General features: G+C 38.2%; 1 protein-coding gene across 22 annotated transcripts in view; it reads right to left on the bottom strand.

The window, feature by feature from the left end:
- The window catches only part of Arpp21 (cAMP regulated phosphoprotein 21), a 157,617-nt gene that overhangs the window by 80,346 nt on the left and 59,609 nt on the right, over positions 1 to 17,662 (bottom strand). The gene's annotated exons all lie outside the window — the stretch shown is intronic.

The raw sequence follows: 17,662 nt of genomic DNA, 5'->3' as shown, positions 1-17,662 counted from the left end.
TACATCATGATGACTTCTCAACACAAGCTAAGAATCTTCAGAACCCAAAATAAGAAAATAATTTAGGAATTATTTTTGTCTTTCTACAGTGACATAGGTTCTGTAATTTGGCACTTCTACCTTTACCTTGCTTGATCTTCTCTTATAAATTAATTCAATCAATGGGGAAGCTGGAGATATTTCAACAACTTAATGGCCAATTATTATGAGAAAAAATGCTCCAAGCAGTTACACATATTCCTGGGGGGTGAGCTGCTTTTGTTGGGTTCTCTTAATTGGTAATACTAAAGCAAAGGGCTCTGCTGCTTGGTCAGGGTCCCGCTGCGGTCAGTGTACTCCAGGAATCCATGAGTGACACGGGCTTAGGTTCAGGCACAGAGAAAGTGCCGAAGTGATTGACCCTGGTTTTGAAGCAGCTGGAATGCCAGACTACGAATACCTTGCTCCGTCAAGTTTGATGTGTGACTTTCGGAGTGTGGGACATCTGCCCCTGCTGGGTTCCTTATGCCATACTCAGCAGGCACAACCTAGGCAACACCTGTGGTTTCAGGTGATTGACCAGCAATTAAGAAAATCTCCCTGTTTATTCCTATCTCCAAGATAAGCAACTAAAACTTTTTATATAAATGAAGGGTTTAAATGGATAATTCACACTAGGCTGAGAAGCTCTCTTCCATTAAATTGTGTATCTGAATCATGACCTGTGCTAATAAACAATAGCAAAAAAAAAAAAATAAATAAGGTTGATGCTACATATTGTTTCTAGAACTGTGCATGATTTTTACAAAGTGATACTACCCTCTTATCTAGTCCCGACAATAAAAGTTGGATTCAGAAGAAAAAAAAAATGCCTTTGCTTCTTTTAAAGACAAGGAAAGCATCCCTCGGTGTTTCTTTTGATTCCAAGCTTATAGATTTTTACCACGAAAGCCACGGCATCAAGAAGCCTGGTAAGTCCCCTCAGAGGTGGCTCAGTCTTTCTGATTACGCAGTATGCACGGTGGGCTGTAGGCCTCACACCGCACCTTAAAGAACAACGAGACCTCATCACACCCTCTTGGTGATCAATGTAAACCTTTTCCTCTGAGCTTAAAATGAGATAGAATAAAAGAGATGATCTGGAAGTGACAGTATGGCATTTGAAGGTCTGAACGTAGGAACAAACAACATTGCACTTTACAGAGGGCTCACTTGCAACAGAGAAATTAGATCATTTGTGCAGAGTAGTTACACAAGAGTTCCACTATGTATTGTCCAGAAAATTCTCATATAAAAGAGTGTAGTTGTGGGACACGGTCAGTGATTGGGGATCTCAGGAGCTCTAGTATCCCAGTATTTTCAGTGATGCTATTACATTATTTCTGTTCATAGCAAGAGAAATGATTATGTCGATTTAAATAAAGATGTTGATTACATCAGTGTTAATTACATTGTATCAATGTTAATTAGGTCTTCTCTAATATCTTTAGGCTATGGATTATGATAAGCTTCCATAAATGAAATAATTTGCTTAAATTTACAAATGCACTATTCTTTTGCAGTTTTTTCAAACAGTTTGTGAATATTCACATAAGAATAAGATGATCTAGAATGAGGGCTTTTGGATTAATGAGAATAAGGTGAATTTATTTTAATGTAATTTATTCTCTTAAAAATGGAAAACATCAGGGTATAATTTCAGAATACTAGCTAGAACTGGAATAGAAATCTTATATAGGTAAGATTTTGTTTCTTTAAACATTTTAATACTTCGTGTCCACATCCAAGTCTTGTGCATGGGAAGCAGTTATCTGAATGAATGAATTAATTAAAATTTGGCACAGCTCTGCAGAAATCACTAGTTCAGGACCAGGTCTGAGGAGTCACTGAATAAGATAAGAGGTCATAAATTCTGTCATTATAAAACAGGACATGGGTGAGTTTGGTTATTGGCAACATAAATTCAAATTTAAAGGATCAAGAATATCTTTACAATTGGATTTATTTTTATCAGTCACATTCTATTTTTTTAAAGGAGTTAGAAACAGGAAATTCAGCTCTTCATATAAGAACATCTTAGTTTATAATGTTATAAGTGATATTTAAATACTTCCTTTTAAAATTTCATTTTAATTTCTTTAAAGTGTTGTTTATTTTGACTGTATCTATCTATCTATCTACATATTTAGGGAAAATACATTGTTCATGTCACCAAGTTGTAATCAAATGGCTTGTTCTGAACAATAATGTAAATTTTGAAGATAAGAATATTTCTTATACTGATATAAATTCTGTTAAGTGAAAAGTGCTTATGGTGTATACTTTTAGTTATCAATTTTGTTCAAAATTAAAATTAAATAGTCTCAATTAATTGCTTTTTTTGAAAAAAAATGAATCATAAAGTAACCATGTTTGCTTAAAAGAAAACAAGTTTGCTTAAAAAACATTAAGTTAACTTAGTAAAATTTTTTCAAGTTGGCTTCAAGAACTATTTATGATTTTAGATCTAAAGAGTTATTTTTCAGTATATGTTCATGCAAACTAACACATATTCAACTGATGTATAATAGTAATTCAATGAAAAATTACTCACAACAAACCATTGTATTTTTTAAATCCTTTTATAACTAATTGAATACCACAGCAATATATCTAGCCATAGAATGAATGAAACTAAAATAGTCTTCTATGGAATTTTATTTCAAACAGTAATAAATTGGTTTTAATGTATTAATATGAGAATGCAAGTGTAAAAATGTCTCCAAGCTACAGAAGGTCACGGTGTTTACTAAGCTGATGATAGCCAGACTTGACTATACATCTCATAGCCATGCATCTGACAAGCCTAAGTTCTCTCATGGAATTTTTGTCCATGAGGATTTATTGTTAGCTCTCTCTGTATTTTCTCCAAAATTTACAGAAAATAATCATGAAGCTCATTTCAGATGGATGACAGTTTCCTCACCTCCAGGTACAAATTTGTGTTTCCATAATTCCCAGCACATACAGGGCTGTGAATTTTACTGCTCACGTTGGGGGAAAAGGAACTCACAGTGATGGACAGTGCCTGGGCATCTCTGGGACAAGGCATGAAAGCTTCATGTGCTTGAGGCCGACTCTGCACTGCTCCTTTATTACACATAACTTATGCTGGGAGCAGCAGTGACGTGGGTGAAGATAACCAAATGCCTCTTCTAGTCAATCAATTCCATTTTTTTGGTTAATTTGCTTATATTTAAAGCTTAAATATTACTATTATTTGAATCTTTTTTTCTTATCTTTAAAGATTATTTGTTCAAAAGCCGGGCGTGATGTTGGCACATCTTTAATCCCAGTACTCGGGAGGCAGAGGTAGGAGGATCGCTGTAAGTTCAAGGCCAGGTCAGCCTTTGCTAGATTGAAACCCTGCCTCAAAAAACGACAACAACAACAACAACAACAAAAAACCCCAAAATTATTTATTTAAGAGAGAGAGAGAGAGAGAAAGATAGAGAGGGAGAGGAGCATATTAGGGCTTCATGCTGCTATAAAACTAATTTGAGATGCATATACCACCTTGTGCATCTGGCTTTACATGGACACCGGGAAATGGAGCTCAGTCCTTCAGACTTTGCAAGCAAATACCTTTAATCATGGAGCCGTCTCTCCAGCCATCTTGAAATATTTTCAGTAATTTAACCTCACTGTTAGTTTACTGAGACCAAACTTACTAGTTTTCTTTCAAGTAATCCCTTCCTCCCCTCACAGACATGAAGAATTGGACTCTGTTAAATATGCAGGAACAAAAATGTCTGAATTTCTATCTGAATAAGGAAAGATGTGCACCAGCATGTGCAATTCTCTGAATGAAGAAAGACTTCTACACATGATGGGATCAAATACTTTGGTTGTGTGACACACTTGAATTTTAATTGTCGAACATATCAGAGAAACCTAAGTGGCCTTAGTTTTTGAATAGTGTGAAGATTTCAATTAAAAAAAGTCAAAATACAGTGTATACATGTATGAAAGTGTCAAAAACAATTTAAAATGTTTACAACAGTGCTTCTCTCATTGAAAACAAACAAAGCAAGCTCTATGTCCTCATAATTTGCTTTTAAGTGAGACAATACCTTATGAATACAATACAGGAAGTGGAAGTGTACAGCTTTTTTTTTGTTTGTTTGATTGCAGTTTACAAACTCATGTTCACAAGTTGCACACCTTTGAGAAGTCATGTTCTTCACTGCTCCTATGGCATGCTTGAAGGGAAACAGAGCCATGTAGATTGGCAAAGCACCTGGCTCTCTTCTACTATGGACTTCGTGAATCACATTAAGTAGAACACCCTTAGGCAACCTGGGTAAGTGGGGACTGGAGAGATGGTTCAGTGGTTAAGACACTTGCTTGCCGCCTGGGTTGATAAGACTACTCTTGCTTAAGTCATTATTTTTGCTCTGGCAAACGATTCGGCTATCTGGATGATGGAGTATACACATGACAATTTACCTTGGCAAAGTGATCCCATTTCTAAGAGTCAATTCAAAGGAAAGAGTAATAAATGGCTACCAAGTCCCACTGCTCACAAAACAAAACAGTGAATTGGGCAAGTAACTTAAGGTCTTCTATGGAAAACCGGATGTTTCCTATAGTGATAGATACCAAATAGTATTGGCTGACATATAAAAGGCATTTAGAAAAGCACAGCTATACCTTGATTGTCTTTATGTAAAAACAATAGTCTACAATCCAAGGAATAGTGTTAGCAAGAAGCTTCTGTGGATGGTGAGACGACAGACCCTTTTACTACTAACGTTTTTGTGCATTTGTGATTATTATGACAAACAAGTATTATTTTAAAGCAACAAAATAATGAGAGCTATTACCTCAGAAAGACAGGGAACTAATTCAACAACTTAATGATAATTCATACGCAATCATTGAATTATGGACAAGTATTCATAGCAGATATTTTTATAATCAGCTGAATTGGGCACTTAAGATGTTTTATTTTGTCAAATCAATTCTTAATCTTTCTATTGTACTGTAACTTTTAAAAATACTAGATTTAATTTTGCTCCCTACCTCTATGTTCAGCATATCATGCTAAAACCCTCTAGTATTTCCAAGCCCCTGCCTTTCTACAAAATCTCTTTCTTATAGCTATGGACTTTAAAAAAATTGTTTTACTTATTTATTAGAAACGGGGGGGGGGGGAGAGAGGGAGAGGGAGTGAGAGGGAAAGAATGGGTGTGCCAGAGCCTCTAGGCACTGCAAACGAACTCCAGGTACATGAGCCACCATGTGGGACCTGGAGAATTGAACCTGGGTCCTTAGGTTTCACAGGCAAGAGCCTTAACTGCTAAGCCATCTCTCCAGACCCATATGGATTTTTTTTTTAAATCTGTATGCCTAGAAATAGATATTCACTAATGAAAACATTAAAATAATTAAATTGCAGCATTCAGCTAGAAGACTTTTTTTTTTTTTTTTCTTGTTTAAAGGAGAGGTCCAAATATAGAATAAGATTGAAAAGGATAAGAAAAAAAAAGAATAAGATTGTTTTAAAAAGTTAAAGTGGGGAAAGACATCACATGCACTTAAGACCTGGGATTGTTGTTTTAGCCCGTGAGGCAGGTTACTCGTGAACTGTACTGAGGATAGGGAACAGGTAGGGACGCATGAGGCGGCTCTATTCAACATAACAGGCCTGTCATGACTCTTCAAGTGTCTATAAATGGAGTTTCCACAAATGAAAATAAAAATCTCCTGTAGAAAAAAAATCTATGGTATAGAAAGGAAAACATCATCATCAGCGATGTTCTTACATGAAATGTGTCTGAAATAGTTTGCATTTCTATTCTTAAATGCACAGGTTACATTAAATACATAACTAGTCTTGTATTAATTTTTTTTTTTTAAAAAAAACCTTTCTAGTTTTGTCCCATAAATGCCAAACAATCAGGAAAGAAAACTAGGAAAAATCTTCAATTTAAGGATTAGTCTGTGATTAAGAATTTAGGATTAACCTAGTACAATTTAGGTCCCTCATGTTTCAAAAATGACAAGGGTATTGGTTTTTCTTTAATGATTATTTTCTGAAAAGTTTTTATTTGTGTGTGCATGTGTGTGTGTGTGTGCACGTGCACACGTCAGTTATCTCTTGATGTTGCACACAAATACCCATCTATGTGGGTGGCTGGGAAATAGAATCCAGGCTGTAGTCTTTGCAAGTGCGAGCATTCATCTCCAGCTCCTCCAGTGGCATTTTCTAAGTAAATCTATGAACCAATAATCTCATCTAAATGTGCTGATGTGAGGCTGGGCTCAGTCTGTGCATCATTCCTTTCTGCTCTGCTAATGCCCGGGCAAAAGGCATGGCACTCAGCATGTGGCTTCCAGTTCCATTCTTTTCCAGCACTGAATTAATGATGACTTTCTTGTACAGCTCATTAGCATATTGATGTCTTGAAAGCTTTCTAGCTTCAAGGTTGTTTTTTTTTTTTTTTTTCCTCACCAGTGGTAATAAGGTGACAACTTCAGTTACAGACATGAACCTTAGATGCTAGTGCTATTAATATATTTTGTGTTTAAGTTCTACTCTGTTGAAATAATCAATGCACTTTAGCATACATGCCAAAAGCCTCATATGAAATGAACATGAGCCAGCCTATGTAATTGACATAGCAGCTGCTTTAGTATTAAGATGGTATTAAAATACAGACACAGGGCTAGAGAGATGGCTCAGTTGTTAAAGGTGGTTACTTTTAAAGCCTCTCTTTAATAGTAATTTAGGCAGCCTCCTTAAAATACGTGCTATTTATTTACTTTGTCATGTAAAATGGTAAGTTTTAATACTTGCCCTATCAGTCATGGGAAATCTAAATAGACAAGACATCTGAATAAGCCACGGAGTCCTTTCTCAGGCCCCCCTAAAGTTCTCAATACGGGATAGAACCTCTCACTACAGTAATAATATTTGTTCTTAATAGTCATAATTCAAAGGCATACCTTCGAATTATGGAACCATTGTTCTCATTCTCATTAGGGTTAATGCTTATTATGATAGATCTAATCAGAACTATGATATTCAACCAATGGTTTGAGTCATGAGTGTCCAGTGAGGTAGTTGAAACTTTATGAAAGTAATATTGCCTTTGTAATCTGTGAAGTACAATAATGTTTCTTGGCTTTTTATTTATCTATTTAATGCATATAATTTATTCCATGGAAGCCCACATGTAAACATGGTTTTTTTGTTTTTTTTTTTTTAATTGCAGACTAGGTTCAGAATTGCAGGTGCGGTGTAGTTTTTGTAGAATTACCATTTTTTGTAGATTACAAATAAATATTCTTTTTTTCATTATCCTGGTTTTGAAGTAGGGAAGGAAGCAGAGGTTGAGAAGTTGAGGGATATGCTCCCCTGGAGACACTTGGACATAGTGGGATCTGGAAGGAAGGTTGGACGCGTTCAGGTTGTAGTGTAAAGTCTAAGAGAGTTGCACCTGGCATCATCCTTTAGCATTGTAACCTCCTTATAAAGTAACGCTCTCATCTTCAAACACCCCTCAAACTTCCCAAGATACAAATGCCAACATGGACATCAACTCTGTAGGTGAGTTTGACAACAAAGCAGGAAGACTTCACTGCGGTGCCGCATTTGGTTATCTACAGAAAGCAGCTCTGCAGGTTGAGCCCGGAGTTGGAACGATTTTGCTCCCTTATGAGCTATTATGCATTTGAGACAAGAGTGGAGGTAGTGGGCATGTGTGTGGTGAGCCTTTCTCTTACTGTTCTAAGTGACATAACACATGTCATTAGCACACAGTCTTGTATTTGCACACAGTGTATGTTGACGCCTCTGTACATAATCTTAGTAAAACTGACTTCTCAAACAAAAAGAAAATGACTACATGCTTCTTTAGTTCAAAGCACTGCACCCATAGTATAGAACACTTGAGAAATACTTTGCTTGCTGCCTAACACAGTTTAAGTACGTAGAAGGTTTTGTCTCACTTTTCAGTATGTCAGGAAAATTTTCAATCTAGCGTGTCTTGTGTTTCTGAAGCTATTTGCTTGTCTTTAAATATTTTCTTTCTTTCTTTTTTTAAGGAGAGACAAGGGATAGAATGGGGGCACCAGGACCTCCAGCTGCTGCAAACAAACCCCAGATGCATATGCCACTTTGTGCATCTGGTTTTAGACGGGTACTGGGGAATTGAACCAGGGTCATTAGGCTTTGCATGAGAGTGTCTTAATCACTAAGCTATCTCTCCAGTCTTGTTTGTTTGTTTTTTTTTTATATCATAGTGTTATCATCCATAGTAGTATTAACATTCTTTAGTTTAGTTCTCTGAACAATTTTTTAAAATAACCACATGCAAATTTGGATTTTGTAAGTGAGCCAACATATAGAAGTTAGTGCTTTATTCCTTCTTGTTTTACATCAAAATATCAAAGCATTGATTCCATTAATATTGTTTCTTTTCCTAACCTTTGAAACAAGCCATATCTGGGAGGCAGGAGCTCATATCCTTTGACTTTGAGTTTCTGTGAGCTCACTAGGTAATATGGAAACTTGAACCTCAGTTTTCTTTCTTATGAGATGGTTTAGCTTAACTACTGCTGTGGGCAAAAGGAACAAGCAAGAAAATAACTAGATAATTAAAATATTTAAATGCACCATTATGGCATATAAAAGCATTTTAATTATATTATAGATACTATGTTATAGAAGACATATTCATGCTTTATTTCTAAAGTTAAATACTAAAATATACCACACAAGAGGGGAAAGGAATGCAACAAATCTATTTTTCCTATTTCTGAGATTTGTCTCTCTCTTTCTCCTGTACAGTCTTCTATCCTCTAAGGAAGAAGAGAACAGCAAAGTGGGGAGAATGTAATATTTGAGGGAGATGATATGGATTTTGACCGATGTTAATAAATATGTCTCAGTTTGAGCCTAAGGGAGGATTAAAAGAACTCAATGTCTTCACAGAGGCAGGACACACAATTAAAGGGATAAATATACTAATTAGTTACCCATATTTCATCATTCAACCTTGTATCAAAATTGTGCACTGTGTGTGCCAAACAAAACAATGAAAGTAACTGGTATGTGTTCAGTCAATAAGCCTCGGGGTTTTCTGAGAGCAATTAAATTTGCAGGTTTCTAATCTCTGGCTCGTAGTCAAATAATTTTGCTGCACCATTCCTATAAAAAGTGCACAGTAAATTCACCACACTTAGAAATGACAGGCCACCAAGCAACCACTCATAGATTTCTGTGAGGCGCTTAGATAAACGGACACTGGGTCTTCCCCAGAGGACCTTTACTGGAGCAGCTCAGAGCATGCTCCCTGCCGGGTTTGTTCACAGCATCCTCACAGGCCCATACCCAGGAGAAACAATGCCACAAATATGGCAGGAAAGGCATGCTTGCCCTTTTTTGGTGTTTGGGGGGCTTGTTTGGATTTTGCATTACCATAAACCAGATCACCTGCAGAAAGTAGAATATCTGAAGCGATCTCCACATTATGTCTCTGTGCTTCTGCTGAACAGAGAATTCCTTTCACCTGGGTGAGCTCCTTCCCTTTGCTTCTGGGTTTACGCCCTGGGAAGATGGAAGTCTGGCGATTCTTTGCAATAATGAGGTCTCCCTTCAGGGATTATTAATAAAATCTGTTCATCTTTTTTTTTTTTTTTTGTCTCACCTCGAGGGAAGTTTTCACTCATGCTAGCCTGGGTTTCAATGCTCCTGGCTTACTGAACAGATAGCTCCTTAAACGATGTCTTCTGGAATAGACAAACTGAAGTAGTCATTCCATACCACATGTCCCTTCAGAGAGGACATGCGGTCACACTTCTCAGGAATCATGAAGTTGAATCTTAGGCATGTGACTCCTATTTTTTTTTTTTTTTTTTGAGACAAGGTGTAACCTAGTATCCCAAGCTGGCCTCAAACTCACTGTGGAGTGTAGGCTAGCCTTGAAGCTTTGCCTTGCATTTGCAGCAACCTTCCTGACTCCTAAGGTGTAGCCTTTGGGTCACTCTTGCTGGCTCAGTCTGGGAAGGGTATGGGTACTTGACTTCAATAAAGTTGCTATTACATTGCTTTGCTTTGTTCTTTGGAGGGTAGGGGATCCAAGGTAAGGAGAGTGGGTGGATGTGAAAGATAAAAGAAAAAAATATGTTCAAGAGATGACAACCTTTTAACATGAAAATTATCTGGGACAAGTTAACAGTTGCTCTAATTTATACAAAGTTTTAAGTATTCAGATGTGCATGAGCTTTCATTGATTGTGGCTAATCTTAGATGTTTGGAAAATGTTAATGCGAGAAGATGGTTTCCATTCTCCAAAAGTCATAGCCCAAGTGCTCTTCCTTTCTCTGGGATGAAGAAAAGGGGAGAGAAGTAGAACAAATATCCAGAGAAAAGAGCATTGAAAAGTGAAATTGTTTGTAATAAAGAGACAACTAATGAAATGTGGAAGTGAAGAACAGAAAGAGGGACACACACACACACACACACACACATGCACGGAAACTCCTTATATAAAAGGCGTATTTGTGGTAAATCAATATTTTTAACAAAATCACTTTCATATTTTTAGTCTCAATCTTAGATGTCAAAAACCTCTTAGTCAGGCCTGATGGCTCACGCCTTTAATTCCAGGTACCTGGGAGGCTGAGGCAGAAGGATCACAACTTCAACTCTAGTCTAGGCTATATAATGAAACCTTATCTCATGATTAGAAACAAAACAAAACTAAAACTAAAGAAATGGGTTGAACTGTGGCTATATTCACTGGTGGAGTACTTGTCTAATGTGTATGAGGTGCTGTGTTCTCTCCAAAATCCCATAAATCAAAAAACAAAAGCAAAATAAATAAAAATTCTAGGCAGCAAGTACATTATAAAGATGATTTGACAATACCAAAGAGGAAATAATTGAATGTGAAACAAACAAATAACATCAACAACAACAGATCCCTTGTTTTAGAGATGGAACTTGTTCTTCCAAGAAAAATGCAGAAAACCTGGGAGGCATTCTAAGCTATTAAGACTAAGTTGATGGACCAGAACATGTGCCTAGAGGACAAAGGGCCACCTCAACACACTTGTTCTCCTCTGATGAGTTCTGGGACCCAGCAAGCCCACAGATCGGCTTGGCAAAATAATTTACTAGAGCTGGAGAGATGGCTCAGTGGTTAAGGCGCTTCCCTGCAAAACCCAAGGACCCGACTTCGATTCCCCAGTACCCATGCAAAGCCGGATGTACAAAGTGGCACATGTATCTGGAGTTTGTTTTCAGTGGCTGGAGGCTCGATTTTGCCCAGTCTCTCACTTCCTCTCTCTCTCTCCCTGCTTGTAAACAAACAAATAAATAGTTAAAAATAAAATAATTTATTAATTATCTCTTGGGCACCAGCACCTTCTTCGACTGTCTCCCACAAGACCTCAGTTGTAGCTGCCTGCTACCCCTGGATGTTGTAGATCTAGCTCTATGCTTTGGAGGTGGCAACGCCTTACCAAACCTTTCTACCCCCATCAGCTTTTCCCTCTTGAATACATCTTACTTGTCAACACCCAGCTGCTCTTCTGAAAGTCTTACACTGAGCTTAGCAGCCCCTGCAGTTCAAAAGCTTTATGTGCTGCCTACCTTTAATATCTCCTCCAGTCTTTGGTTATACCCCAGTGAACCTGACAAGGGTACAATCTCTCAGGGTTCCTCTGAGATTTAAAGAATTGCTCCAAAGTCCCTGTATTTGAGGTAAGATCACCAGAATTGGAAGCTTCATCTCAATGGTGACCACATAAATGTGGGTGATTGTCCCCATTCCATTTTAGAATGCTTTTACTGGAAGGGTACCATAATGACTTAAAAACAAGAAAGCTTTACGGATGACCGTGAGAACTAGATGCCTTTATCTCTGCAGAAAGCCCAGATCTTCTTACTAACCTTACCATAAATGCAGACTATCATTAAAATATTTATGTCTGACATGCCAGTGTTCAGTGAATCCATCCTCACTGTATTTATTTGAACATTAGCTTTTTTCCCCCCAGGGCCTCCTTCAATATATAAAATGAGCCATGAAATGGGTGACCCATAGACCCTATGACCCCTGCTTGGTGTTTCCTACAGAGCATGTGAAATAGGATGATGTTCATCTTATAACCACTCCTGAGTCAACTGTTTGGTGACTATTATGGGTCCACAAATAGTTGCATTAAGTTGTTCAGGTTTTAAGATGATAGTTTATGATTAAAGACAATATCTAAGACCTATGATGACACATATCTGGTCTTGGAATTTTGGTGTCACCATAGAGCCAGTTTTAGATGCTGGATATAGATTTTTGGGGAGTTATCATTGCTGAAAATATTTCCAGTGTCTTGACAGTTTGGTGCATAGTTGCAGGACCTCAAGAACATTACATCTGTATGAAAAAGCAAGCAAGTCACACAACACCATGGGGACCTCAAGTGTATTAACACAAAACTCTAGTGACCTGACTCCATCTGTCTCTTCCTCTTCTCTCTGTTTCCCACATGCTGATGTTCCTGTACATGTGGCACATGTACTTATTTTGTGGGAACGCAATGAAGAGGTTCATTTCCTGCACTAATATTATTGATAAACATGGACATTTTATTAAAAAAAAGAAAATCAAATAGACCCAGGCAAGTTTAATATAAGCCCTCAAGTCCTACATAGTATCAGTGATCAACCAGAGAACCTAGCAAGGCCTGTCAAACTTCAGAAAGATCCTGTTATTCACCTTTGTCACCAAGTTCATCTCTGAAAATGTCTTATTTTCAGTAGCACTCCTTCAACCACTTTTTCTCATCAAACCATGAAGGATTTAGAGAGTTGCCATCCTTATCCAACTTAGGGATAATTCTTAAGGACTGCTCAGTAGTTAAGATGACATTACCATAGTCAATTATGTTTGTAAGATTCACTATTAATATACATGAAACATGAGACAAGAGATAAGGCATATTGTACAATGAATAAACAGTTGGTGCTATTATTATTGGTAAGAGATGATACAACTTAACTGGGAAGCATGTCCCTGCAAAAATAATCTTTAATCTTTCCATCATGGGAGGGCAAAAGAATTATATGTAAGGATATGATTGAGAATACTAGATAAATACAACACACACACACACACACACACACACACACTCACAAAGATGTGCCTACATGCAATCCTCACAGATTATATCTTTATGGCCTAAGTATTTTTTTTTAATAATTTTTTTTAAATTTATTTATTTGAGAGAGACAGACACAGAGAGAAAGACAGATAGAGGGAGAGAGAGAGAATGGGCACGCCAGGGCTTCCAGTCTCTGCAAACGAACTCCAGACTCGTGCGCCCCCTTGTGCATCTGGCTAACGTGGGACCTGGGGAACCGAGCCTCGAACTGGGGTCCTTAGGCTTCACAGGCAAGCGCTTAACCGCTAAGCCATCTCTCCAGCCCAGTATTTTTGAACTTTATGTAAATTATTTTCTGTCTGTGATATCCCTAAAACTTTCATGACACATTCTAGAACGACTAGAACTGCCCCTCAGTGAGAAAGACTTGACATAAGGAAGTGAATCCCAGACCGCGCATCGCCATTACAGTTTCAGTTATTAATGCATCTATGTCACAGGGCCACCTTACATTACAGTGTCACTGAAGAAAATAATTACCAGTACAAATAGAAGAATGTTTTTTTTTGACTCAGTGTTTTAAGTTCACAATTACATGCACATTCAAACATTTTGCACATTTTCTCTCAAGCCACAATGACATGTAAAATGGGAACTTCCTTGTGTTTGCAATTAGAGGAGAATGAATCTATGCATGCTAGAAGGGTAAAGCTCCAAGCACAAAACTAAGAGGGGCCCATTTGGAGGAATTCTCACTGTGGCAGTCTCCTTTATATAAGTGAAAAATAAATACTTTCATCCAATAACATGTCTGGATTAGCATGGATCCCATTGACCATCAATTGCATCCCCCCCTAAAAGTTGTAGAGACCTCAGAGAAAAAGCCCAAGATATTTAGATCTTAAACTCAATGTTAGGAGGAAAACACTCTATTCTAACTTCAATTTGAAAGAGTATGGCAGTAGACATTTAAAATAAAATACTTAAATTTTCACAAAACAACCTTAGCGTCTCTTTTCACTGCAACTATTAACAATTAACCAGGTCTTAAAAGCTGCAGCTTATTGTTTTTTGACCGAGCTTTTAATTTTGTCCTCTCTTGTCTTTCTATAAAGCATCAGTCATTCCTCAGCCTTCCCCACCATCACCTTTGCCCTCCCAGAGCCACTTACATGGCAGAGGACCTGCAACGGGGTTTAAATGGAGGAGGAAGAGTGGGTAGCACTGGATGAACTTGGTTGAGCTTGACTTGCCTGAAAATTCCCCAAAAGTCCATGGCTTACAGTCAACTCTGTGTGTGTGTGTGTGTGTGTGCGTGTGTGTGTGTGAGAGAGAGAGAGAGCGAGAGCATGAATGTGCTTGTGTAGTAGAATACACATACCATGGCTTATGTGTAGAGAACAGCCCTGGGCTATCAATATAGCCTCCTACCTTGTGGTGTTCAGTGCAGCCTAAGTCAGGCAAGCTAGTCCTGGACCTTTCTGGCATTCTCCTCTTTGTGTCTTTCATCTTGGCAATAGGTGCAACAAAGGATTACAGAACACGAGCTACTGCATCTGGATGACACGGCTTCTGGGCATCGAAATCATGGAGACAGCTCCTCCACTCTCTTTTGGGGTTATACATGATTTAACTCATGGAAAGTTGATGAAGGGTGTCAGGGAAGAACAGGGGTTCCAGCAGGGCTCAGTGCTGGAATTCATGTTAAAACTCTAGTAATCATACTTCCAAGAAATATTCACTCTTTTATTTTTTGCACATGTATGGGTATGTGGTGTGATTATACATTGTGCATGTGCTTCATCAACGTGAAGGGGCACGTGTGCATGGGAGCCCGAGGTTTATGTTGGGGGTCTTCCTCAGTCACTCTCCATCTTCACTTTTGGGACCGGATCTTTTGCTAAATGTAGAGCTCATGAATTTGTCTAATGTAGTTAGGGGGTGAAACTTGGGCATTTTCTTGTGTGTACCTCCCCAGTGATGGGATTACAGCCATTATGTCTGGCTCTTATGTGGCTGCTGGCAATCTCAACTCGGGCCCTTGTGCTTGTACAGCCTTCTCTCAAGTCCCTGACTGACCACTTCCTTGAAGGTGTAAACATACAGAATCGATTTTTAAATGGCCATTAAAAATCCTGCTGATTTTTTTCAATAGGAGACTTGTAGTAATGTGAAAATTACCAGCTTAAAGACAGATTATATCCTACTGTGGTTCTTAGGACATTTTAGGAAACACAGTGATTTGAGGAAGAAGTATAGTTTCTGCAATCATAGGAACATTCTAGACGTGTTAAGCCCAATAAGAGCACTTGAAATGGGCCTGATCTAGAGGAGAACCTGCATTTTAGAGTTCAAATTGTATTGAAAGTTTCTAAAATATTTTATTTATTTACAGGAAGAATGAAAGAGAGGATGGAGAGAAAGAATAGGAGCTCCAGGGCCTCTAGCCACTGCAGATGAACTCCAGATTCATGCACCACTCTGTGCATCTTGCTTTGCATGGGTATTGGGGAATTGAACCCAGGTCATTAGGCTTTGCATGCAAGCACATTAACTGCTGAACAATATCTCCAGCCCCTTTATTGAAATTTTTATAGTTTAAATTTAAAAAGCAAATAGTATGCTGGGGAGATGTCTCAGTGATTAAAGCTACATGGGAATATCAGATCCCAAATCCACAGACCTCATGTATGAAGTCAGATGCTACAATGACTATCAGACATCCCAGTGTGTCTAAGGACTGAAGGGAGACAGAGAAAAGCCAGCTAGCTCAGTGAACACAGAAGTGAACAATGAGAAGCAACGACTCAAACAAAGTAGACAATGAAGAGCAACACTATCTTTGAGCTTCACATACACATTGTGCCACATACACACCCGTGCACACACAAGGATGCACACTCAAGTGCACATGTAGCTATTGCAGTGAGCTTGAGAGCATCCTCACAAACTCTTCTACCAACACAAATATCCATGACTATGTGACAATGACATTGATGTAAACCATACATTCATCTACAATCTACCAGGTGCAGTTCAACCAAGCTTAAATCACTTAACCTATGGGCCTTTATATTTTCTAAAGAAAAAATAAATAAATAAAAGCAGTTAATTGTGTCTCTATTTTGCAACCAGCATATCACAGTTTTATGTAAATCTGTGAGCCACAATAAAAACTAGAATTAAAAAAGGGAAAAAATCGGGCTGGAGAGATGGCGTAGTGGTTAAGGGCTTGCCTGTGAAGCCTAAGGACCCCGGTTTGAGGCTCGGTTCCCCAGGTCCCACGTTAGCCAGATGCACAAGGGGGCACACGCGTCTGGAGTTCGTTCGCAGAGGCTGGAAGCCCTGGCGCGCCCATTCTCTCTCTCTCCCTCTATCTGTCTTTCTCTCTGTGTCTGTCGCTCTCAAATAAATAAATAAAATTTAAAAAAAAAATTAAAAAAAAATTTAAAAAAAGGGGAAAAATCACCCACAAATCATAATTCAACAATGGCAACTCAGAGTATTTGGTGGAGAATGAGATGTGAATGATGAAAGAAGAGTGACCTTTAATTTCCAGGACCATCAAAATACAAGGCGCACAAGTCAACCATCAGATAAAGTTGAAAAGCTGGTAAACTTTAAAATGTGTTTTGCCTGCAAAGTAGAATTCATCCACAGGATCCAATAATGCTGGAGTTTCAAGAGCCCTTAAACATGATCCACTTCAAACTGTTCTGCAGATATACAAGCAATCTGAAACCTGAAAGTGAAGTGCTCCCTACCCCCAAGATAAAAAGCACTCTTAGCTTGAGGTCCACAGTCTGTGCTCCTCCTCTGAACTGTCCCTCTGACTCTGCCAGGTTCACACTGATCCTCAACGAGTTTAAGAAGCTTTGTGGCCACCCCACTTGTCCCAAGCCCCTGGTGGGCAGAAAATATAAAGGATCACGACACTCCTTCTTTTACACAGGAACGCCCTTCGCTAGTCCACAGTTTAAAGACCCCATAGTTTACAGTGCGCCAAGCACCCCCATGGGAAATAAAATGATAGCATCAGATGGTTTTACAGCTTCTGAGGTTGGCATGCTTTTTCTTAAAGAAGTGGCTTACATTGTATTCAAAAGTTACAAGGGCTCAAGGAAGACTGTTCCTGTGTTTCAAAGTAAAAGATTATTCTAATTACTAGTTTTTTTTTTGTTTTTTTTTTTTTTTTTAGTGACTCAATGGGACAAGGAAATGATATTAGGCTGAAAGAAAACATGTGTCTGGTGGAGAAAAATGATCAGCTTAGAACTAAAACTTGGGTATTATCAAGCTCATGCATCTTGTTTTACAGGTGAAAAAACCTGGGGTGGCAAATAGGAAAGGACCCATGTCAAGTCACATAGTCATCAGTAAGTAGACTTTAAAAGCTGCACTTCTATATATAAGCTCTTCATGACTCTGCCATTTACAACAAAATACAAGAGGAAGATAAAAGATGAGGGCAGTTGCCCTACATAAGACATTTTATAAATCTTATCTTTTCCTTTTCTTTCTTTCCCTTTTT

The sequence above is a fragment of the Jaculus jaculus genome, chromosome 17 (assembly GCF_020740685.1).
Source record: "Jaculus jaculus isolate mJacJac1 chromosome 17, mJacJac1.mat.Y.cur, whole genome shotgun sequence".
Lineage (NCBI taxonomy): Eukaryota > Metazoa > Chordata > Mammalia > Rodentia > Dipodidae > Jaculus > Jaculus jaculus.
This window is presented reverse-complemented; position numbering and strand designations above follow the sequence as displayed.